Source organism: Rattus norvegicus, chromosome 2 (assembly GCF_021556685.1).
Source record: "Rattus norvegicus strain SHRSP/BbbUtx chromosome 2, alternate assembly SHRSP_T2T, whole genome shotgun sequence".
NCBI lineage: Eukaryota > Metazoa > Chordata > Mammalia > Rodentia > Muridae > Rattus > Rattus norvegicus.
The window spans coordinates 52425269-52451011 of record NC_141535.1 but is presented as its reverse complement, the minus strand read 5'-3'; the positions used below and the strand labels follow the sequence as shown (position 1 = coordinate 52451011).

The following is a 25743-nucleotide window of genomic DNA, read 5'->3' as shown; positions in this document are numbered from 1 at the left end:
TTATCTTTTTCAACATTCCATTTTGCTCCTCGGCATCCATTGTTTCTGAGGTCAAGTCAGCAGCTAATTGCGTTATATTCCTCTCTTCCTGAAACTCACATTAGACATATGTTGGTACATTTGATTCTGTTTCGTAGTTTGTAGTGCTTTTCCAATTTCTTTCAGATATTTTTTTCCTGTATTCTATAGATTTATTAATTTTATACCCTTAAGCTCATCCTTCTTCCTTATTTTTCCTGCCACTGTGTTTTTAGATCTCATCAAGTGTGTTGTTTCATTACTTAATGTACCAGCCTATTTTCTGTTATCAAAACAGAATAGTCGATGCTGCGTACTTTATAAAGAAAACAAACTTATTTTGTTGGCAGTTTGGAAAACTAAAGGTCCACCCTCAGGCGGCCTCATCCATTTGTCCTCTGCTGAGGGTTTCGTGGCAGATGATATCACAATGGCAACTGTCTGCGCAAAGTGTCATGTGATAAGAAGAAAGACAGCGAGAACCAGGGTTTAAGCTATTCTTTGTGTGATAACTCACTTTCAGGAAGTGCTGGTATCCTCAGTGAGCTAATCACCTTCTAACAGAATCCCACCTCTGGAAGGTTCCAACAGCTACTAACACAGTCCATTAGAGAACAGGAACCCTAACCTCACACCAAAGCCATAGCACTACAGTATTACCATCCAAAACTCCAACTTTCACACGCTCTCTTGGTCTACTTAAATTCTATCATCTTAATTCTTGCTACAATATTTGTCTTAAGTTGTTGGATCATAATTTTTATAGGAATATTATCTATAAGATTTCAATTGCAGCCTTTGTCTGGTAAGTTTAACTTCTGGTCCCAACAAAAACTGGATGTTTTCATTTCTAAGTGTGACGATAATTCACATTCCTTGTCTTGTTTTTATCTTTCAAAATTTTCGTTGAAATACTTTACCTATTTGTATATTTATGTATTTATTTATTTGCTTATTGAGACAAGATCTCCCTTTTTGGGGGCCAAAGTTGGCTTTCCCTTTTTATTACCTCTTTTATTTTTGAGATTAAGATGTAGTATCATTCTCCCCTTTCCTTTCCTCCCTTCAAACCCTCCCATATACCCCTCCTTGCTCTTTTAAAAGTTTATCATTTTTATTAATTAACAGTTGTTACATAATACACACATAAATATATGCATATACATATATATTCCTAGATACAAGTTGTTTAGTCTGTGTGGTGCCACTTCTATGCATGTGTTCAGGGCTGACCATTTGGTATCGGATGTGTTTTTCCATGGAGAAGAGGAATTCTCCCACTCTCAGCACCCCCTAGCTGCTTGTGGTTCTTCATTGCTTTGCCTGCACGAATGTCTGTGTACCTTGTGTGCACCTGGCACCCACATAGACCAGAAGAGGGAATTGGATCCACTTGGACTGGAGTTACAGATGGGTGTGAGCCACCATGTGGATGCTGGGAACTAAACCCTGGTCTTCTAGGAGAGCAATAATCACTCTAAACTACTAAGCCAGGCTTCCACGCATACCCTCCAACCCTTAAGGTTTATGGCCTGGGATTAGACAGAGAAAGGAAAGAAGAGAGAGAAGGAGAGGGCAAAGGGGGACAAAAAAAGAGGGAAGAAGAGTTTAAAGTATTTTAATCCTCAATTCTTGATGGTCACAGACGCAGTGACTTAAAGTCTCCTACTGGGCCATCCATCACCCAAAGTTTCACTGCTGCTACATAAATAACACTCTATTCTAACTCATTGTCCATTTTAGCCTTTAGGATCCAGGTAAGCCAGTATATCCTAGAAATTACTGCTTTTCTTTGTTGGTGATGTTTCCGTATCTTGCTTGGAGCGACCCCAAAGCAAGCAGAATCTGGTTTCTCTTGTGCTGTTGATGTGTTTGCTCAGGGTTTATTCTAGTGTCATGCTTTGCTTGGCTTCCTGGAGGTCACCCTTGCATCTGTATCATCCAGCACTGAGATGAAGTCTATACTCAAACAGTCCTAGATAATGTTTCTCTTCTGCTGACAGACCTATGGACAGCGAAGCAAGAATTCCCACTCAGGTAGCCATAAACTGTTTTGCTTTATATTTTCTGAGAGGTTATTGTGAATTTCTTTGCAAAATGTGTCATTTTTATTATTTTTTTTATTATTATTTTTTATTCAGCCAAACTTTATTTAATTCTTCATTTACACTATCTTTGATTAAATTGCTGGCTAGTCCACTACTGCCCCCTAACTTGACTCATGCTGATAAAGTGGCTTACTTCCAGTTTCTTTCTTTCTAAAATATTTTTAATTTTATTTAATTTTATTTTTAAGGTGATCATATAATCACAAAATTTCTTTCTTTCCCTCCTTCCGAACCTTTCCATAAAATTCAATCCCCACTCTCCTTCAAATTCATGGCCTCTTTTTACAGCAATTGATGTTGCACATACATACATGCATTCCTAAATAGAATGTGCTCAGCTCATGCAATGCCATGTGTGTGGGCTTTCAGGGCCCGCCATTTGACACTGACACTGGAGTGCTTTTCCAGGGGACGACTGTCTCTTGTGGCCCCAGCTTTCCTCGATTCCTTGTGTAGGGTTGAGATGTCTTGGGCTTTGCCAGTCCACTTAGGGATGTTTTTGATAGAATTCACTTCTCCATTCCCTCCTTACCTCTCAACTATGTTTCTACTAACGTTCGACTGCTGTCTATGGTCACGTATGTAAAAACCACCAGTTTTGCACATAGCAGCGTCCCAGGAAAGAAAGCTCCAGAATCTTTGCTCCTGTAAACCAAAGTTCTAGCCCAATAGATTTTGCAGAGAATTTACACCAGTCTAAAGTTCAAAATTTTGGCTATGTTAATATGACGACTACTACTACAATAATACAAATAAAGCGAAATAATAATATTTTTCTATCCTAAAGTAACTCTTTTTTTTTTTTTGGTTCTTTTTTTTTTGGAGCTGGGGACCGAACCCAGGGCCTTGTGCTTCCTAGGCAAGCGCTCTACCACTGAGCTAAATCCCCAACCCCCTAAAGTAACTCTTGAAATATGCAAAATGTAATCAGAGCCTAAATTTTAAGAGACTTAAAAATATTTGATCGTTGGTCATATTTTAAAAGTTATTTTTCAAAACATGTTTTACATACGTTTATTATCTATTTGCTTTGTGTAAAATGAGGGCATGTGTATGCGCACACGCCGTGGTGGACATGCAGAAGTCAGGAGAAAACTTGCGGTAGTCATTTCTCTCCTTCTGCCAGGTGGGTCCTGCAGCTGAATTCAGGCTAGACACGTCAGCAGATGCATTCAGCCACCGAGAAGAATTGCAGGCCCTGGTTGTTGTTTTTAAACCAAGGGCTGTAACCTTTTTCCCCTCGGAAGAGTTGGTAATTGGATCTTCGGGTCTTTTGTAACAAACTGACAATGGAGAGGCTAACAGGAGACGAGATATTAGAGTTAAGTATCTCAAGTACACGGGTGACATAGGGTACTCATTAACCCACTGAGATTGCCAAGTGTGTACGGCCTTCTTCATAAGCAAAAAGAACGTCGAGGCTGGGGGCGATTTTAGTAAATGATTTTTTAGCGGAGACGAAATGAGTCCAAAGAGTAGACATCAAGTAGGGACAAAGGTTCCCTGAAGTTTGGTGTGTGGTGCTCCACTTTTGGGAACCCTTACTATGCGAGGAGATTATAGAGAGGACTCTCTTGTGACCACTGCAGGCTTCTAGAAGAACTGAGTCAGGTAAGAGGCTTTTTCCTGGCTTCTGGGAGAGACTGTTCCAAAAGGGGGAGTCAAAGAGAACTTGGGCCTTCTTTTCTAGTTCAAAGCAGCCGGATCCGATCGTTAAATGTCACACTGGGAGCATTTCTGAGCCCCAACACAGCATCTCCTCAAATAAAATGCTAGGTCTAGATCATTCTTAAGCAGATGACGAAAGAACACTTTATAGGGTGGAGGCAATTTTGAAGGACATGGAAAAAAATTTAGAAATAGTACATAACAGTTGTCAGAGAGCCCTGAGAACTATTAGAGTTTTGGAAGGACTTTTGAACTTGGAGATTTAAGTGACCTAAATTGAATCTTAATTACTCTTCCTCTGGAGTAGACAGTGCCCTCCCAGGTGGGTGGTGGTTCTCTGTAATGAGACAGTAAGGTAAACTGACCGCTCCTTTCAGAAAAACATCCTGTTTTGGTTTTTAGTTGCCCCAGGCGGTGGCAAAGCTCAAGTGGGTAAATTTGTTTCTGAGGGTATTTAATTTGAAAGTTCATTCTCCTTTGACTTTGAACACACACACACACACACACACACACACACACACACACACACACACACACACACACATTTCTTCCCATGAGTAGAGTGGTGAAGAGAAGGAGAGAACAGATGGTGGAACTCTCTCAGCATGGATTTAGCCACTTCTGACTGATAGATTTTACACACTGGCCTTTTTCAGCTTCTGAAGCAGAAGAGGTCGGTCCGTCAGGCAGAGCAGAGCTGGCTGGTGGGAGCAGCCTAAACACCATTAAGTGATTCTCTGATGTAAAAGAGGTATTTCCCTTGAGTACCTACACCACAGTAAGGATTCCACAGTACCTCAATGCCTTCCACAGAGGGATGGGCTTTTGGGTGAGCACGCTGTTTACATCTGTATAAAGCTTTTGTGTCAGTTTGGTTCCTTTTGATGTTCTGAGGCCTGCTGCCTCACTCTTAGCAATACAGCTACGATCTCACCGAGCAGGTAGATAAATTGTAAGCCCTTGCACACTTGTTTACAATGAACTCAGTTACGGTTTCCTCAAAACGGCCATTTTAAACTATTTGGCGAGCATTTTGTAATATGTATGATATTAACTCAGTTTTCATTGAAAAGAAAGCTCACGAGTCCCTTATTCTGACTTTTCCGGGCAGGGCAGAACTGCTAGGGAGCATTCTTGCTCTGCCAGCGATCTTTCGATCTTTCGTGACATCTGGTCCCCTCTCCTCTGATAAGCCACTCTTGACAGATGGCACATCAGCCCGCACACAAAGGTTCCCATGAAGATCAGGCTCACCAGACTTGGAGTCAGCAGCTCCACATTTAATATCACCATGCAGTTCTAGGAGAATCCTTGGGATAGAGAAACTGCACTAAACAAAGAGGCCTCTTTAGTTGTGTCAGTTAAATACCTGTAGGAAAGTATATGTTCTGTCTAGGTCAAATTCTGACTTCATTTCCTGTCATCTTTAGTTTTGGGAAGACTGAACTGTATGGTGGTTTAGGAGCATAGACTTAATTCTGTGCCTTTGTTGGCTGCAGGGCAATTTTCTTCAATTTTATTTCAAGTATAGGTCTGGCGTTGAAAATTAGTAAGGGCACCAGCATTTACTGCTGCTATTTCTTAGACATTGTATAAAGCTCAGTTTGTTTCCAAGTCTGTTACTTTTAAAACAGTGTAACTATTTAGCCCTCACAGTCCCTTTAGTAAAGTATCATGATCATTACAGCACAGAAATGGGAAGCATCATCTGTTGAAAAGTCCTGTCCATCAACAAGGTCAAAGGCAGATGGAGGAGCAGGACTCACATGACCAAATACTTCCAGAGCTCATTGCTCCCAGTGTCATTGGCACAAAGCCATCCTCTATAATGTATGCTGCGATTTTCCTTATATACAAAGTTTCCTCTAGCATTAAATTTTTCTTTTTCATAAATGGTGCTTATTCAGATGTTTCATCTAATTGTAGGAATGCCTTTTTTTATATTTGGTTGTGAGCCTAGCCTTTAACGGCTGAGCCATCTCTCCAGCCCAGGAATGCCTTTTTTTAAACAAGTGAACAATAGCTAATATTTTGGAGGGCCAACTATATATCCATTAGTTACTGTATAATGAAATGAACCCTGAAAATAAATAAATACATCTCACACTGATGACACAAAGTCAACAGAACTCAAGAACTTCTATACAATTAGAATTGGCATTTGGAGTGAAGGCTGTGAAGCTTCATGTTAAATTTTACACTTCAAATATCATATATATCTCATGTACTTATCTACCACCTCCCTCCCCCCTCCCCAAAAAAAAACTCATGGCAAATTTAGAACTACAAAATCCATTAGTTTTAATCCTCTTTGATAGCTAGCATCTTTTACCTGCATTCTGTCGTTCCTCACAGCCTTTTAGTCTTTCTTCTCTTTTCTTTATGTTTCTGTGTCGGCATGTACTTCTGTTACTCTATAACCCCATGCTATAAAAATGTTGCTCTATATCTTGATTCCTTATCTTAATTCTTCATCTTCCTTTTCTCTATCTCTTCTTGTCTGTTTACTTAATGCTTCTTTTTCATAAAACTATAGCTTAGAATGGGATCACTTTTCAGCCCTTTAGCCCAATGTTCATAGGTCAAATTGGTTGATGTTGGTCCACAATTTATTTTTTATTTATTATTTTGGTCTACAATTTAAATGTTCCTTTTTATGATGTAATACATCATTGCATGGAATATGTACAAATAGGTATTGATTGCTGACACTGAATTAAAATCCTCTAGGATACAGGAAAGCAAACTAACAAAATGCAAAAGCCCACCTATACTAGAGTATGTAGAATGACAATTCTGCATTTGCATATAAAACTTGAATTTATATTAATCACAAATTATTTTTTAGTTAATATATTCCTAACCATGCTTCATTGATTTAGCTTTATTACAGGATGTTTACAATCTAGTGGACGTTGAGGATCAGTTTTCTCATACGTTTAAGAGAATAGTTAACTTGTCATTGTTTCCAAAAGGAAATATTTCTAAGAGGAAGACAGAGAGTGTTTTGGAATATTTGTACTTTTAAAGCATCACATGTCTTGAAGTGGACGATTTTCATGTGATGGTATGCCCATGTACGTAAGAGAGGAACTTGCAGGACTTGAGTCTTTCTTTCCACCACATGGGTCTTGGAGGTCAAACTCAGGTCCTCATGGATGGCAGCAGGTGCTTTTACCCACTACACCATCTTGTTGACCTGATTTCGATTTGTTTTTAAAGTTCTAGGATTAGTTAAATGTTTTAAAGACCAAAATGGGCAGCACTGTTTACAGAATGCATTGATAAGTATTTCCTAAAGAAACTATTCTCTCTCTTTCTCTCCTTCCCTCATCTTTTATTTCATTTTTAGCGGATGTTTGATAAAATTTTGCTGTATGGCAGGCACTCTTTTAAGCATAAAGGCTATGCAAGGAGCTCCAAGCCATAGCAAAATATTATTACCTAGACACCCTCCAGGTTTCTATCAAAATACAGTTGTATGCCTGGCCTTTCCTATGAGTGAGCTGTAGTGGGTTGGTCTAATGTTGCTTGTATTCTAATGCTAAATACTGGGTCCTCAAGATGTGATTAACCCCAAAGAACAGATCTTCCCATATTCAAAGTGATGCCATGTGAGCTTTCTCCCCAATTTAACTGCTCAAGAAAAGTCTAGAAACTGTGATTGGGCAATGGAGGGAGAAAGGTGGGACTGGAGGTTGAAGAGAGGGGCGTTTCAGGGAGGGAGGGAGAGAGAGAGAGAGAGAGAGAGAGAGAGAGAGAGAGAGAGAGAGAGAGGAGGAAGAAGCCATGGTGGATCAAAACAGCAAGGCCAGAAGAAACCCAAGTAACTCTTTAGCTGTGGAATAAGTTAGGATAGCTCTAGATCTGCCTGATTTAAGCTTATGGTTTGCAAATAAAATACCTGGATTGTGTGTCTCTTACATGAGCTTGTTAGGATTATAAATTCCTTCTACAGTAAACAGACATGCTGTCCATCTCTGTGGCTTTGACACTATTATACAACACCTTAGGAACTTGGTGTCTTCATTTACAACAGGTTGACATTGGGTCCAATTAATGTGCCTCAACTATCTAGACTGTAGAGAAACAATATTAAAGGAATAGACTTTCTTCTTACTCAACCGTAAAATATGTTCTCGGGTCATTTTGCTCTATCTTTCCTCCAGTATTTCTAGTATTCACAAAAGAAATTTCAGATATTTAGTGATTTGATGAAAAAAAATCTAGGTGATATGTTAGGTGTCTCATATTATAAAGAATGCTCATACTTAAAAATTAGTCTGTGTGATGTGGTATCTTATATTTTATAACATAAGGTGAAATAAATTTAGCTTATAAAAATACCACTTAAGTCAAAATAGAATCAATTTTCAGGGAAAAAAAATTAAAGGGAAAAACTAAACCTGGGTACAAACGAATTGCATGTAATTGCTTCATGTATGAAACTTTCGAGAATAGGCCTTTACATTTTTTAAAATGCATTAATTCTCATTGCTACTAGATAAGTGTTTAAGAATTACAAAATAGGTGCTGTAAAATAGAAAACAAAGCATGTCATTCTAGAAAATGACAAAAAATAATATAGAACCAAATATGATCTTTCAATACTTTTGAAATGGAACTTTGAATGAAAAGGACAACTTGTATCCGCTTTGAACCGAAACGCCTGCGGTGCATAGGCATACATATGAATCTGAGCACAGCAGCCTTCTAAAAGTTTTACACCCATGAAAGTACAGTGCATTTATTATTGCCTTCAATAAATTTATTTAAAACATTACTATTAACCTTATTAAAATGATTTCTATACATAGTTTGCTTTTTATGCTATCCTCATGGAAGTAATTATTTCAAGCACTTATTCAATGTTTCCTATTTTCATTCGGAAGGGTTCGGTCTCATTCATCTCATTAACTGTGTGCCTTACCTTTGCAGTCGACCTTTCCCATGAGAATGTCTACCTTGCTTTTGAAGCCTTCCATGCATCTTCAAGGTATCTGTGGAGAGGATTGACATAGTGTAGTCTGTCTGGGGATAATAAAAAGCAAAAACAAAATTTCAATCATAAATATGATCGTATCTTCTGTGCTTAAGAAACAATACAATTTTTTCTTCTAGACTCCAGGGTTTGATAAGGGTTTCAGAAGCACCGACTTTTCCTTGAGCATTTAGTTAATTCAGTTAATAAATACTTGAACTTTTCTCGTGCAAAGAACTAGTGTATTATAACTAAAGGTCAGAAAGTGTCTGAAATGCTTGTGTTTATCAAAGCAGATGTGAAATCAGCCGTATGTAGAAAATTGGCTCATAATATCTTTGTTATTTGCTAGATGAATTTCAACTGAACATAAAATGAGGACTGGAAATAAAATGTATATTTCAAACATAGTTATCCTTGTTTTGCCTGTAACATAAGAATATAGAAAAATATAATCATGGATCAAATAACTTTTTCCTTGAGCTGTTAGATTGCATCTGATTTTGCAAGTCTAGTGTTTCAAGTATCTTTATGCCTCCATTTTTAGAGTTAAAAATGGAAGGCAGATGGACACCATCTGTATCTGTCATTAATGAACCAATATGTTTCTACAATGGGCCATGAAATAAGGAGTCAGACATTTTCACAATACTGTGCAGAAAATGGACTCTTGCTATTAGAGACCATTAAGGATATATGACTTTAAAGCAGAACTAGTCGTCTGTGTACTGTTACAAAACATAACCGTCAGGTACTTTAAGAAAGTAAAAAGGAATGAGTCAGATAATATAATTTGATATTTTGTTAACATGGAGTCTTTTAAAAACTATAGAGCAATTTGTAAGTATAATAGGCAAGTTTACTCATGTGTAAAAACAAAAATCATGCTGAGAGTTTCTGTAAGAGAGCCCAGTAGGGAAAGGAGAGTCATAAAAACCTGGAGATCTCTCTGAAGGGACTTGTAGATGACTCTATCACTCTATATCTCCTAAAAAAAAATCTAGATGACAGAAATGGCTGCATCCAGACAAATCTACTTACCTAATAAAAGTACACAGACACTAGCTTCTCCCTCCTCTCCTGCTAGGCACCTTATAAAAATCTTTATGCATTAAGATTAGCTATGTCTAATACCTATAAAACCCACTGGACTTTAGTAAAGTTGGAATGGTCTTGCTGAAGTTGTAGAGCTTCATGTTGGATTTCACACTTTCCTGGTCAGATCTGTTGTGATTCACTTACTTGCCGTACATAAAATAAAGACAAACCCGGAATGGAGCTAAAAGTAGGAAAACCGTTGGCTTTCTCGCGTCTGCCGTGACCCGTGTGACGATTACCTGCATCTATCCTTCCCCATCACATCAATTTGCTCATTTCTCTTAATATCACATTGTACCCATGTGTATGTTTATGTATACCCCACACCTCCTACATACAACAGAGTAGGATACCCATAAGAAGGAGATCGTGCTGGGGGTTATTTTCTTATTGAAATGGTGCGATCTCACCCCATACTCTATCTCTCACCTCCATACACTTCCCTGCGACGTTCGTTAACATACTTTTATAGGAGAATAGCATTTCTTTGTCCATTCACCCGCATGGAAGTGGGCATGTAGGTTGGTTCTGTTCCCTTGCTGCAGTGAATTAGGCGACGTTAGCTATGGGAGTGAAAAGAGCTCTACGGTAGGGTATGGAGTTTTATGAGTGTATTTCTAGGAGTGATATAGCTGTGTTGTAATGCAATTATAATCGCATTATGCAAAATGCTTCAGTTCTGAAAGGCTGTGATATTGACTTATACATGATGAAAGTGGAAAAGGAAGATGTTTGTTAACAGGAGCTATTATGAGGAAACGCTCACAAGTGCTTGAACAAGCTTCCAAACTCCACGACAACGTAGCAATCACTGTTCACTTCAGTATCTTTGAGAAAGAGAGCAAGGGCAACTCCGAAAGACAAGAAAGGATGGAGATCTGGGAAGCTCTCTCTGACACAGAATATTTCCACCCACGAAGCTATAGTCTTTATACTTTCCCGGAAAGGCAAAATGTGCAAGTCTCACCCTTCTAAATACCCAGAAGTCAGTTGGGGTTAGTCTATCTTAGTAGGGTTTAGCTCTAAGCTCTTGTATGGGTTGAATTCCTCCCATCTTTGAATAGTGTATGCTAATAGCAATAGCAGATGTTCAAAAATAGCAAAGTCTTTGTCTCCTAGTCATAGCCAGTCAGGTGACTAAGCTCAAAGTTAAGTGATTGGGGTGTAAAAATCTAGCATCTCTAGCGGAAAAGCAGCTTGTTTATATTTTACTTTATAATATCTATCTATCTCTATCTCTATCTATCTATATGTGTATGTCTGCTATCTAGAAAAAATGTGGTAGAATACCATCACTTTATCCACTAGGAACAAATACTCGTAGATGCCTGCAATGTCAGCGTTATCTGTTCAGTCTGAATAGGCTAGGCCAGGAACTATGTGTTTGTATATTGATGGCGGGTGGCTGGGATCTTACTCATGCTTCACTGAAGCTGTTAAAACTCTTATCTACAGTCCTAGTCCCATCCAGACCCATCTTCAGACAAGATGGGTAATAATAAAATAATAGCACATTTTTACTGGATTACTAAACACGCTGGGGTGCTGTCTGCCCTTTAGTCTTCGTCTTGACACTCTACTAGAGCAGAACATTCTCCATGTTGCCTGTTTTACAGAAGATACAAAGGAAGAAACTGTGTCTCAGGGATATTTTCTTATTTGCCCAACATTATTTAGCTATTAAAGAAGGAAACATCCAAAGTCATGTTTCTATATCATCTTGCTTTTTAGATGGAGAGGTAGGTTCTCTATACCATCTTGCTTTTGAAATAGATAGGTTTTTGTTTTCTTGATTTCTTGCTTATGTTACTGTTAACAAAATACCCTGAAAAAAACAACTTATGGGAGAAAGGGTTAATTGTAGCTCAGTTTCAGGTTATAGTCTGTAATTGTAGGAAAGTCTTTGGGAGAGGAACTTAAATGAGTGCAAGCATATTTGTGATCATCTCACATTCTCTAGACTGATACTCTTCAATATCACTACCTAGGGGATGGTATCACCCAGAGTGGGCCTTCTAACATCAATTAATGTAAAAAATATAATCCCCTATGGTCATCTCCACATGCCAATATGATCTAGACAGTCCTTCACTGATTGCCTCTTGTCAGGTAACTCTAGTTTGTGTCAAATTAACATTTAAAACTAACACACACACACACACACACACACACACACACACACACACACACACACACACACAGGTTTACCTGAAATGCTATTTTCTCTTGTATTCCTACTTACTGGACCTGCTGTTGTTAACAGGAAGGACACTACAGAGGGTCAAGCTCTGGCATGTGGCCCATGTTTCACAAAGTTTTCCCTTTTTCAAAACAACCATTTATATCCTATTACACCTCACAGAAGAGTTTAGCTGAAGCACTATACAAACAGATATGCTGAGAGGTATCTACTTTCTCATTACTTATTGTTTGTCGAAATAAGAAATATTTAAAAGAGATGAGAATGTGGCCCTTTGTGACATCTGGATTGAATCTGTGACCTCTTTTATAGCATCATAGTATTTTCCAAAATTTCAAAGGTCATTTTCACAAACACATGCAGGTCTCTATCATCTATTTTATATCACAAGTTGTTATTTATCATTTGAGGTTAGACTAGAGGGGTCCAATGGGTAAGAGCACTTGCTATTTGTGTAGAGGACCTGGGTTCAGTTCCCAGCACTCACATGGTAGTTCATAGCCCCAACTCCAGAGGATCAGATCCCTCTTTTGACCTCTGTTTTTATCAGGCATGTACATAATACATATATGTGTATGCAGGTAAAACATTCACACATAAAATAAAAATAAATACATCTTTAAAACATTTAAATGTTGATGCTATGAATCATGTATCTTTATGATATATATTAAGACATAGCTAATAATTTCCTAGAGATATATTTATTCACTCAAATTCTAATATATTTTCTTAAAATTGATCAAAAATATAATGCATGATGGTTAATGAATCAGAAGTTGCAACATATTGCTACTTTTCAAAGTGCTTCTTCCTGCTTGAAGGGGCTTGAGACCCCCATATGAACAACAATGCCAACCAACCAGAGCTTCCAGGGACTAAGCCACTACCTAAGGACTATACATGGACTGACCCTGGGCTCCAACCTCATAGGTAGCAATGAATAGCCTAGTAAGAGCACCAGTGGAAGGGGAAGCCCTTGGTCTTGCCAAGACTGAACCCCAGTGAACGTGATTATTGGGGGGAGGGTGGTAATGGGGGGAGGATGGGGAGGGGCACACCAATAGAGAAGGGGAAGGGGAGGGGTTAGGGGGATGTTGACCCGGAAACTGGGAAAGGGAATAACAATCGAAATGTAAATAAGAAATACTCAAGTTAATAAAGATAAAAAAAAAATCCTCAGTAAAGCAAAAAAAAAAAAAAAACCAAAAAACCAAAAAACCAAAAAAAACAGGGGTTGGGGATTTAGCTCAGTGGTACAGCGCTTGCCTAGTAAGCGCAAGGCCCTGGATTCCGTCCCCAGCTCCGGAAAAACAAACAAACAAACAAACAAACACAAAACAAAACAAAAACCCAACAAAGTGCTTCTTCCTAAAAAGAATTAAAATTTATCCTAATTGGTATATTGTCTCTAAAATTTGGTATGCATGTTTACCAAAAAATCATGCAGATTTATATTTCTTTGGAACATAATATGCTAGATAAATGGACAAAAATTCTACTGAGTAAAGTCGTCAAGCAACCATGACTCTATAATGCTGGGTGGTACTACCAATCATGACTTGGCTTTTCATACCTAGCTCTCTTAGCCTGAAGTCATGAATAGCATGTAATGTATGATTGGATGTTGAAATTTGATTGGTTGCAAACTGTTATCATGAACTTTCAGAGTAAACTTTACATGAAAACTAAAATCTTTTAAATCAAAGAAGTTATAGACTTGCAGTAAAACAGCATATATAAGAAAAAGGGTGATAAAGCAAATATTTTTTGATGCAATCAACTAAAAAATACAACTGCATTTATTTTATCGGCTGCTGATAATATGCGTCAATCCCCAATATGCAGATCTTGTGGCAGTGGAAAAAGACAGTGTTAGTGTAGAATTCAGTGCTGTTTACATACAGGAATTGCACTTCTACATAGAAAATATTCCTTTAGAATACTGTCATTTCATTTATTAAATTCTATTTTTGAATTTAAATTCATTAAAAAAGTTATACATGTCTCCGTCTTTGATACTTCACTGAGTTAATACTCTTTGACTAGGAAATTTGGCTTGTTAAATGTTTATAAGTATTAGTATTTTCAGTGAATGGCAGTAGATTTATACCCAGGGCAACTAAAGATGTGGGACAGAGAATGACAGACCCTGAAGCTCTTCAATGTCACGTTCAGACCTGTGCCTTGAATATATCCACCCATTGTTACTCTCTGTTCTTTTTTTGTTTGGTTAGGATCAAATGCCAGTCTTTTGTTTATTGTGTAGAAAGCTTACAAAGAAAAGGCAAATTCTCAACCATCTTGGCAGACTTCCTAATACTGTGTTTTAGCACGTGGATCATCCAAACGGAACCGTGGGCATTCCTACCATTGGCAGGGTCACTGGCTAGGCACAGAGGGCCACACCTGAGTAACCTGAGCAGCTCCTCAGCCTGCCTCTTTGATTTGGCTTTCACAGGCCGGTGGTTTTTATTTCTTCTCATCTGTCGGCTATCATGTTAACAAGCCAAGCAAATCTCAGAAGCTCATTGACAGCATAATAAAATGAGATGAAAATTTTACCGGCTAAACCAAGTCTTCTTTTTATGGCTTTTGGCCTGAGACGGTTTTCATGTGTGTCTCAATAATCAAATAAGGGGGAGGGGGAATCCCCATACAAATCAAGAAACAAACAAACAAATGAAACCACAATGGTTGCCTGCAAGGACTAGGATCCCCTCTGTGGCTGATTGAAAACCAAGATAAGTCCTAGACCAAAACAGGACGGTATTGTTCACATTATGACAAATTGCGGCCAGACCCATTGCTGTGTTGTTATTGTAGCACTAGAAACTGTTACCTAATTTGCATTTTTTAAAAAAAATATGAAGCCTGGTTCAAGAAAAATCAAGTGATGATGTTTGGAACTGCTGGGAGCCAGCTGCATCGTGTCAACCGTTGAGAACAAACGGGTGGAGTCGTGGTCACAGAGTTCCTGAGGTGAGTGGGTATGGTGTTGAGTATCTCATGGCTACTGGAGATTTGGGCTGCTTCTAAAGGCAATTCTAACCAATGAAAACAAAGCTTAAACGTACAAACAAACACGTCCAAGCTGGAAGGAAAACAGGGTTGCTTGTGGCAAAGCAGGAGCTGCGAATTAATATCTAATCTCAAATACATGCAAGCCTTTTGTTCTAAGAAAGCTGTACAAAACAAAAAACAAACAAACAAAAAAACCAAAACAAACTCTAAAATAAAGAGTCTTAACCGTGTTTGCATTTTCAATATATACCATATATAATTAAGTTGTTTAAAAACCCTTAGTGGAAGTACTTGCCTTTCAGGATAAGGTCTTAGCTTGTTTGGTTACAGGGTGACGTGGTATAGTTAGGTGTCTAGTGTCTTATTAAGGAAACTGCTTCAGCCTCCTCAGCCTGCATCTCTACACTAGCTGTTTGCTTTATCAGTTAGACATGGTCTGGAGATAGACTTGGAAAGTCAGTTCACTATGTTCTATACAGTTCAGGCAACAGGGGGACACTTTCAAAAGCATGCAATAGAAAGGCAAATGAAATGACTCTCTAGTACTCTGCTCATTATTAATTAGTACAACACTAGAACTCAGAATAGCCCAGGCCATTTTAAGGAAAATCAAAACTTATTAAAAACAAAGAAAAATAGTGGTTATGTAGCCAATTCTATTCCAGCTATACGAATTGCTTTCCTTACGTTTAAATCCTTGTGGCACTGAAAGGTAAAATAAAGCCAGAGAGCTGAATGGCCCCTAACACAAACAATGCTTACAATCTTCTTCTTCCCTAGCCCTATGCCTTTAGAATTCACAATCCAGATTACATACAGTGTTCTGTGTTTCAGCGCTTGACATTTTTGAACACTATCCCTATAAAGTTTTGTGTGTTGTTTTATGATAAAATGTGTGCTGTGTATAAAAACCACACACACACACAGACACATACATGTGATTCCTCCTCATATAACTCAAGTGTATGTGAAGACAGGTTTTTGTCTTTTCTAGTGTTGTTGCATTAGAGTGTAGGGTTGATAATGTGAATGAATAAATTATTAACTCTAAATTCATGTGTATTTAGTGGAGCATACTTCATAGAGGAATATGCCCCATCCTGATTCATTTTGGTTAATTAGTATGTGAGTAATGAAGATGCTTTCCTCGTAATATTTTCATCTCAGGGTGAGCTCTGCCCGAGGTTGAAATGATAAGTCATGTGTGATAAGGAAAAGCCTTGCGAAGGAGTCCCTTATGATGTCACATAGCATGGCTGTCCTTTGAGAGGCCCAAAAGCAACCCATTGAAACCGATGCAGACACTTACACCCAACCATTGAACTGAAATCAGGGACCATGATGGTTGATTTAGAGAAAGACTGGAAGAAGCTGAGGAGGAGGGCAACCCCATAAGAACACCAGCAGTCCCAAATAATCTGGACCCCCGAGATGTCTCAGACACTAAGCCACCAAGCAGGCAGCATGCTTTAGCTGCTCCAAGGCCACCGACATATATACAGCAGAGGCCTCAGTGAGAGAAGTTGGGCCTAACCCTCGAGAGACTTCATGCCCCAGGGAGTGAGGAGGCCCGGTGTGTACATAGTGGGAGTGGGGTAGAGACATCCTCTTGGGGGTGGGAGGAGAAATGGGATGTGGAATTGTGGGAGGGCAGACCAGGAGGGGGTAATGACTGAACTATTAAAAAAAAAAAACCTGAGGAAGTCTTATACCACTTTATACTGAACATTTTTGTCCCTTTCTGCACCCAGACCTCAAACTATATATAAAAGTACGAAGCCTGATGTTTTCTTAACTTATTGCTGTTTTTGTAAGGTGTATCCAAGTGAAGTGTTCACAAATTTTTATTGGGGTGAAGGAACAAAATCTCCCAGGGGGTTCAGCTCAATATTGTATTTTTTTATTGGATATTTTATTTATTTACATTTCAAATGTTATTCCTTTTCCTGGTTTCCCCTCCGGAAATCCCCTATCCCATCCTCCCTCTCCCTGCTTCTATAAGAATGCTCCCCCACCCATCCACCCACTGCCTCCCCCCCCTCTACCCTGGCATTTCCCTATACTGGGGCATTGAACCTTCTCAGGACCAAGGGCCTCTCAATCCAAATCTATGTACTTTATAGCTTTCAATTGATGACTTTTGCAAATGGCTTCCTCCAAGTTCTGGGTGCATACTAGACAAATAATTGACTGCATATTTGGCTGGGTATGGTGGCATGTGCCTTTAATCCCAGAACTTGGTAGGCAGAGGCAGGTGTGAGTCTGAGGGCAGCCTAGTCTACATGGTAAGGTCCAGGACAGCAAAAGCTACCTGATGAGGTCTTTTGTCAAAACCAAAATGAAACAAACAAACAAGCAAATAAGTTATTTGGTCAGGACTTTAAATACATTTTTTCTTCCAGAAAGATGTAGTGGTCCAAACCTGTAACCTCAACACGTAGGGCTTAGAGGCAGGATCATTCTCTGAGGTTCACTGGTCTGCCCCTTTTACCTAAAAGTCTAGAGGTTCAGTGAGAAACTCTGTCTCCAACAATATGGTAGAAATTAATAGAAGAAGAACCTTGGTGTTACCTTCTGGTCTCTTCCCGAAAACACACAGGTGCTCACACTTATATATACAAATGGACACACACACACACACACACACACACACACACACACACACACACACAGAGTCTTTTTTTTTTACATTTTTTTATTTTTTTTTTAAATTTATTTAATACTTAATAATAATTCTTTGGTTTCCAGGCAAACATCCCCCTCCCCCCTCCCCTTCCTTATGGGTGTTCCCCTCCCAACCCTCCCCCCATTGCCGCCCTCCCCCCAACAGTCTAGTTCACTGGGGGTTCAGTCTTAGCAGGACCAAGGGCTTCCCCTTCCACTGGTGCTCTTACTAGGATATTCATTGCTACCTATGAGGTCAGAGTCCAGGGTCAGTCCATGTATAGTCTTTAGGTAGTGGCTTAGTCCCTGGAAGCTCTGGTTGCTTGGCATTGTTGTACATATGGGGTCTCTAGCCCCTTCAAGCTCTTCCAGTTCTTTCTCTGATTCCTTCAACGGGGGTCCTATTCTCAGTTCAGTGGTTTGCTGCTGGCATTTGCCTCTGTATTTGCTGTATTCTGGCTGTGTCTCTCAGGAGCGATCTACATCCGGCTCCTGTCGGTCTGCACTTCTTTGCTTCATCCATCTTGTCTAATTGGATGGCTGTATATGTATGGGCCACATGTGGGGCAGGCTCTGAAGGGGTGTTCCTTCAGTCTCTGTTTTAATCTTTGCCGCTTTCTTCCCTGCCAAGGGTATTCTTGTTCCCCTTTTAGAGAAGGAGTGAAGCATTCACATTTTGATCATCAGTCTTGAGTTTCATTTGTTCTAGGCATCTAGGGTAATTCAAGCATTTGGGCTAATAGCCACTTATCAATGAGTGCATACCATGTATGTCTTTCTGTGATTGGGTTAGCTCACTCAGGATGATATTTTCCAGTTCCAACCATTTGCCTACGAATTTCATAAACTCGTTGTTTTTGATAGCTGAGTAATATTCCATTGTGTAGATGTACCACATTTTCTGTATCCATTCCTCTGTTGAAGGGCATCTGGGTTCTTTCCAGCTTCTGGCTATTATAAATAAGGCTGCGATGAACATAGTGGAGCACGTGTCTTTTTTATATGTTGGGGCATCTTTTGGGTATATGCCCAAGAGAGGTATAGCTGGATCCTCAGGCAGTTCAATGTCCAATTTTCTGAGGAACCTCCAGACTGATTTCCAGAATGGTTGTACCAGTTTGCAATCCCACCAACAATGGAGGAGACACACACACAGTCTTATTTGTGAGCCTATATTGATGCTCATCTGGGTCAACCAGGGTAGATAACAAGCTCAGGGTAGGTATTGATCTGTGGAATTCCAATGAGGCTTTAGAGACAGCTCTGTCCATTTGACTTTACACTGCTTGCACTTGTGACTAGATCCAAAAAAAGACAACTCAACACCATTCCGCAACACTGTCACCTTCTCGCACAATGTAACATTTGTTTCCAATTTTTATGCTATTAATTGAAAAAAATTCTAATTATGAGTGTTTCTGTCCTGTGAATGTATGTGTCGTTTCTCTTTTTCATGAGAATAAATTCAATATGCTTTTGTAAATGGAGGGCTTCCTGGTTGGGCAGCAGAGAAAGGCACTCCATTTACAAAAGCAACTGGAAAGTACGATGTATTTTCCTGTTCTCATCACATGAGCGCTATGAAGTCCATAGCTGATGAAAGGCTCTAACCAAAGCTGACAAAGGCTGGTCTGGTTGTATTCCTTTATTTCCTTAAAGAAGCACTTTTAAAAGAAGACTTAGGCTAATTGTAGGGGCTGTGTGACTATTTAAAAGACTGCTTCTTACGAAACATTTTATTTGAAAGGGAAAAAAACATCACAGAATGTTGGCAGAACCAAAAGAATGATGCACTTTTAATTACACAGAGAGTAAAGCAGATAGACTCGTGTAATACTAAGGAAACACATCCTGGCTGTTAAAGCCTAATGTCTGAAAGCATTAAGCAATGTGTCCATTCCTCCTATGAAGGTCCAAGGATGCTGTGTACCTGCACCGGAGCCGGTCCCATACATAGAGTGACCATTGCTTTAGCTACTACTAACCATGTTCAAAGAAGCTGTTCCCTTTGAAAGCTGTCTGTGGAAGTGCTTATTTGCATGTGTGCATGTATTTTTACATAGAGTTCTTTGAATGAGTCGTTGTCTTGAGAGAAATGAGATCTACTAGATTTTAAAGGTTAAAAGTGGAAATCTCTGGTACCATTAATGAAGCTCTCGGGGTTCAACAGATAGAACCCTATTGATAGTATCTATAATACAAAAACGCTCACTTTCAGCAATCACAATGACTAGTTTGTGTTGGTCTGTTTTGTGTAAAAATGCTGTAATACTTAGTCTTTTTGAATATCTGACACAATTTAGTGCAGGCATTTTTACAATTAATTTATTTATTTTTACACTACAGATTTTATTCCCCTCCTGGTCCACCCCCTGGCTGTTCCATATCCCATACCTCCTCCCTGTCCCCGCAGTTTCCACAAAGATATCCCCACCCCACCCATCCCACCAGACCGCTAAACTTCCTGGGGCCTTCATTGAGACTTAGGTGCATCCTCTCTGACTGAACCCAGACCCAGGAGTCCTCTGCTGTATATGTGTTGGGGCCATCATCTCAGCTGGTGTACACTGCCTGGTTCGTGATTCAGTATCTGAGAGATCTCAGGGGTCCAGGTCAATTGAGACTGCTGGTCCTCCTACAGGGTTACCCTCTTTCTCAGCTTCCTCCAGCTTTTCCCTAATTCAACCAGAGGGGTCAGCAGCTTCTATTGCAAATATCTGCATCGGACTCTTTCAACTGCTTGTTGGGTCTTTTGAAGGGTAGTCATGATAGGTCCCTTTTTGTGAATGTCCCATAGCCTCAGTAGTGGTGTCAGGTCTTGGGTCTTCCCCTTGAACTAGATCGCACTTTGGGCCTGTTGCTGGACCTTCTTTTCCCCCAGCTTCTCTCCATTTCCATCCCTGCATTTCTTTCAGATAGGAACAATTATGGGTCAGATACCTTTGACTGTGGGATAGCAACCCCATCCCTCACTTGATGCCCTGTCTTTCTGCTGGTGGTCGGTTCAATAAGTTCTCTCTCCCCACTATGGGGTATTTCACCTATAATCAAGCAAATTAACTGGTGAATATTTAGTGTTTCTTTTTTTTTTTTTTGGTTCTTTTTTTCGGAGCTGGGGGCCGAACCCAGGGCCTTGCGCTTCCTAGGTAAGCGCTCTACCACTGAGCTAAATCCCCAGCCCTATTTAGTGTTTCTTAACCTAATTTATGTTTTAGAATAATCTGAATAGAAAAAGAACTTAATTTTTGTTATAGTCTTGAAAGACAATGTTGTTAAGTTTTACTGATGTACATTCTACAAGAACTTAGTCACTTAAAATTTGCTTCTGCATATAAAATGGGGAAGCTACATGGATAAAAGGGTTGTTCAATTTGAATCAAGTAATTATAAACTTTAACATTACTACTGTTGTAAAAATCTTGAAAATATTGACCAAAAGGAACAGGTTTTTGTTCTTATTGGTATTATATTTTTCTAAGTGTATAATACTCAGAACTGCTTTGGTTTCCAAGTACTGTCCCAGAATTTTTAACCAGGACAAAATGGTTTATGCATATATGCCAGAAGACAGTAGTTTCTAACCACATTTTGTTGTTGTGTTGAGCACTTGAACTGTAACCACTTCAACTGAGGGGCTGTTGTTTTTATTTCTGTTTAATTGGTAGAAAATTTAGTGCCATATTCCTGTTATCATGGACTAGAGTATTATCTTAAAAGAACCGACCAAATGGGTAATTGTCTTTGCTCTTACACTGATTATCACCAGGAAATTGATCAACAGTATTTCCCAGGTATCATGGAGCATTTTTGCCCCTTTAATACCTGTAACTATATCTTTAATTTTTCTGGGATTTACTCTTGAACTATCTTTAGGAATAAATTGCTTTTTGAATGCATGGACTTTGAAGACTAATGATTATCCAAATAGACTATTATAATATGCAGCATCATAAGGATGATTATTTGGTCATGCATTTAACCCCAAAGAACAAATTCTATTTTCAGACAGAAGACAAACATCAAACATATACCTAAATTACATACAATCCTGCAAAATTAGACTTTCACACGGGCAATGAGATTGTCCCGTCAATCCTTCCACTTCAGGCTAACCCAGTTTCAATACTTACAACCAAAGTGCCAAAAACCTGTGTCAAAATATTACAGCTTAAATTATTACAGCTTAAATTATTACAGCTTAAATTATAATGCAGCTTACTGTATTGATCTTGATGTCTTCAGCACCTGATCATGTCCCTTTCATTTCTGGAATGCTCATTTTGTGTGTGAGCCCTACTTTTTTTTCCCCTCTCTCTCAGAATATGTTATTGCTCCCGCTTTTCCAGTAAAGGCTCGTGGCTTCTGTGTTTCCAATCAAGATCTCCATTAAACAGTCACAGACGTTACTGTTTGGTTATGTTTGTAGTTAGTAGCTCTTGGTTTTATCTACTAAGTGGCAGTTTACAAATTCCTGCTAATGCTGAATTAGAACTGTAATTTCTGGAGGCTTCTACTCCTTTTTTTTCTTTTCCCATTCCCCAGCTGCAGATCAGAGATGGAGAGGAGATGAATCGCTGAGAAGAAATGAAACACTTCAACAAATTCACTCTGTGGGACAGTGGATAAGGAAGATCACAGTCGTTTGGCCTGGGGATCTGGAACTTATTAATGTCACCGGGCTTCTCCAACCTTCGGTGGCAGAAATCTGGACTCTTCCTGCTCTTAGGAGACCTTAACATGAACTGAAGTTCACTAAACTTTGTAACTAAATAAAGTCAGGGTTTCTGAAAATACCCTCCTTCCTTTTCTAGTACAACAATTGGGTTAGTATTGCTATGGCCTCCAAGCAGCTGCTTGCTGTCCAAAACGTGATTTGCCAAACCATATCACTTGGGCGGCTTCTTCTCTCAGACATTAACCTGCTCCCTAAAGTGCTTCAAAACATGTAGTTTATAGAGTACTAGAAGGGAACATGCTGTGTTGTATTTACTACACAGTGCTGACTCCTGAAGTCCTAAAGGAAGAAAACATTTGGTTTTGCAATTTAAGCGATGTTCATTAATTTCAAGGACAAACAAGTTAGAGTGAGGAGGTTAAAAAATGTGTTAAGTGTTAATATTACATACGGAGAAAGAGATTTTAATTGTTCTTTTACAAAAACACTTAGAATATTTATGGAAATAAATTTTCATTCCATTTACCTCAATCTCCACTACACTAGATCAGTGTAGACGTTTATATGGACATATAATTAATGACACATATATGATCAGGAAAATAACAAATGCATGTATTACAGAAAACTGTATGATCTTGGCCGTGCTTTTTATTGTGAGTAGTTGATAATATTGATAGTAGTGGTATGATTGTATGCCTGAAATGGCAAGAATTAAATAGCAAAATATTTAAAGCCAATTTCAATTTGTTCAATTCAATAAGGCTAACATATGAGAAGTATGTGATTTATTAGAATAAGTGGAGGAAAATCAAAGCTAGTGGGAAAACTTCATAGATTCTATGATTTTTTTTTCTGAGAAGCTACAGAAATGTGTAAAGGAAGATATTTTGACACAAATGAAAAAATTCAGTTTATTTTCAAGCATTGAAAGAGGCCTCTGATTTTGCCAGATTTGACTGCTTAATGTGCTGATGTATTAACAAATACATAGCTTCCATTCCACACTTCCCCTTTCCATAGATTAGCATGTGTAATGATTGACACATTATCTGTTTAATTGCCATGGAAACCCTCCGTCATAGGTACCAGTGACTATCTGCATTTTAAGACGATGATGCTAAGACACCGAGCTGATAAGCATCAGGCTAGGATTTTAATCCAGAGTGTCTGGACTAATGTCTGCTGCAGCACTTTTCACTATGATACAGCGTTCACTCTTTCATTTTCAATGCTCTGGATCTAGCCTGAGACCTCATGCATAGTTGACATAGTTTTTAAAATTTTTTCTTAGCATTGCTTTTAACTCTACTATCTTACATGACTACTCTATTTAATATGTCTAAATAACCGTATAATTCTCTGAACACTTCGGCTTATCAAGGTTAAAGCAGACTTTCCAGAGACTGGGACTAAGAAGGCTCACAGGAGATGGCCTGTTCTGCCTCACAACAGACTGTGGCCCTTAGTCCGTCTCTACTTGGGAATCACATTGCTTAGTGTGACTTTTGCTTGTCAAGCTCCAATGATCCTGTCCCTCTGCAATGTCAACAATATTTTATAAAAAGCCGTGAGAACGCCAAAGACTTCTGTCTATGCATTCCAAGGGAAACAGTATGAACAGCGAGATTTGTAACTATTATGGAAGAGATAGCATTTATTATTGGTCTGATCGTTGCCTGTAACCACACTTCCAAAGGTTTTAGGGATGTGTATGGAATGAGCGTTATATCGAGTTGGTAACTCTAGTTTCCGGCTCCATATAAATCCAGAGCTTTTCGTGTAGAGGAAAAGGAATTTGCACCCAATAGAAACCATACTTTAACTTTTTTCATTTCTCATCTTTTCCTAGGCTGGCGATGGGCAGCTGGAGGCTTCCCAGTGGAGCTGGACAGCAACAGTGGGAACCTCAGCTGAAATTTGCTTCCCTCAGACTAGCATGTGGGCGTGTACAGCATTTTTCCTGTTACGAATTGATGTAGGGGGTCCCTGCCTACTGTGGACCATACCATCCCTAGACTTGAGGGCACAAGCTCTCTGAGAAAGGTAGCTGAGTGTGATTCGGGGAGCAACCCAATAGGCAGCGTTGCTCTGTTCTCTCTACTTCAGGTTCTCCCTCCACGTTCCTTCATAGGCTCCGGCCCTGGCTTCCCTCAGTGACAGAATGCAAGCTCTAAGCTACAACAAAGCCTTTTTCTTCCTGAGTTGGGTTTGGTCACTGTTTTGCTACAGCGACAGAGAAGCAAACTAGACCGAATCCCGAGCCAAAGTAAATCTTTGCAAAGAGGGGTTTGAAGTTTATTGATGGGAAAAATACAGTCTCTTATTACTCAGTCTTGGCTCACACCTTTTATCACTATGGTGGGATAAGCTATTTCTCATTTACTAACACTGCAGTCACTTGAAAAAAGTTCCAATTTCTGTGTGACTAGGGGATGGAGATAGAAGAAGCTATGCTTTGCTTGTTGGAGGCGAACATTTGTAAAAATGAGAGCAAATGTCTTGCTTTCCAGAGACTCACAGATAAGGGTGGAATGTTGTCTGGTGACCTTCCTTAGCCCTTATGCCAATCCCTAAGACAGTTGCTCAGAAATTATAAGATTGTACAACATGTAGCATTTTTTCTTCTGTGTTTTCAGTGTGCTCATTCCAACAGTTTTGTTATTTACTTGATTCTGTTAGGATCCTTGAAAGGAGATCATTGAAGAATGTCTAATTATATTATATTTTCAAGTATTTTTCAGGTTGAGAGTCTGGTATGATCTGTTTTTAGAACCTTTTTGATCTGACATACTTACCAGTTGCCCAAACTGGTGATGCATACATCTATAAACAATGAGTTCTCCTCTAAATTTCTCCATTTTTTGTTGTTGCATATATATATACATATATATGTATATATATGCATATATATATATATATATATATATATATTCCATCTTGTTCTTTTCCATAGTCTGACTTTGGCATGGTGTAATCTATTCAAGCTCAGACTCCAAGTTGGAAGAGGAGACTTCCTTGGCTTTTTCCTCTATATCCACTTCTCAATGAATTACCAGGTCTGAGTGCCTCACTACAACCTGAAATTTTATCAAATATATTCCCTTTACATCAGCCAACATTACTATTTGTCTTAAAAACTAAATTAATTTTTTAATGTGTGTGTGTGTGTGTGTGTGTGTGTGTGTGTGTGTGTTGGGAGGTTTATGTGTATGCATATGTGAGGACTGAATCCAGGCTGTTAAGCTTGCATGGTAAGCACTAGTTTTAGATTGTTAGACAAGGAGTAGCCTTGCAGGTTGTTGAG

At 39.0% G+C, this 25743-nt stretch overlaps 1 long non-coding RNA gene across 1 annotated transcript; it reads left to right on the top strand.

Annotated features, from left to right (window-relative positions):
• The first annotated feature begins 3633 nt into the window (after positions 1 to 3633).
• LOC147996085 (uncharacterized) lies at positions 3634 to 22548 on the top strand. Its single transcript, XR_015671015.1, has 3 exons — positions 3634 to 3737; positions 14947 to 15055; positions 22304 to 22548. It is a non-coding gene; the product is annotated as an uncharacterized LOC147996085 (long non-coding RNA).
• The last annotated feature ends 3195 nt before the right edge of the window (positions 22549 to 25743 follow it).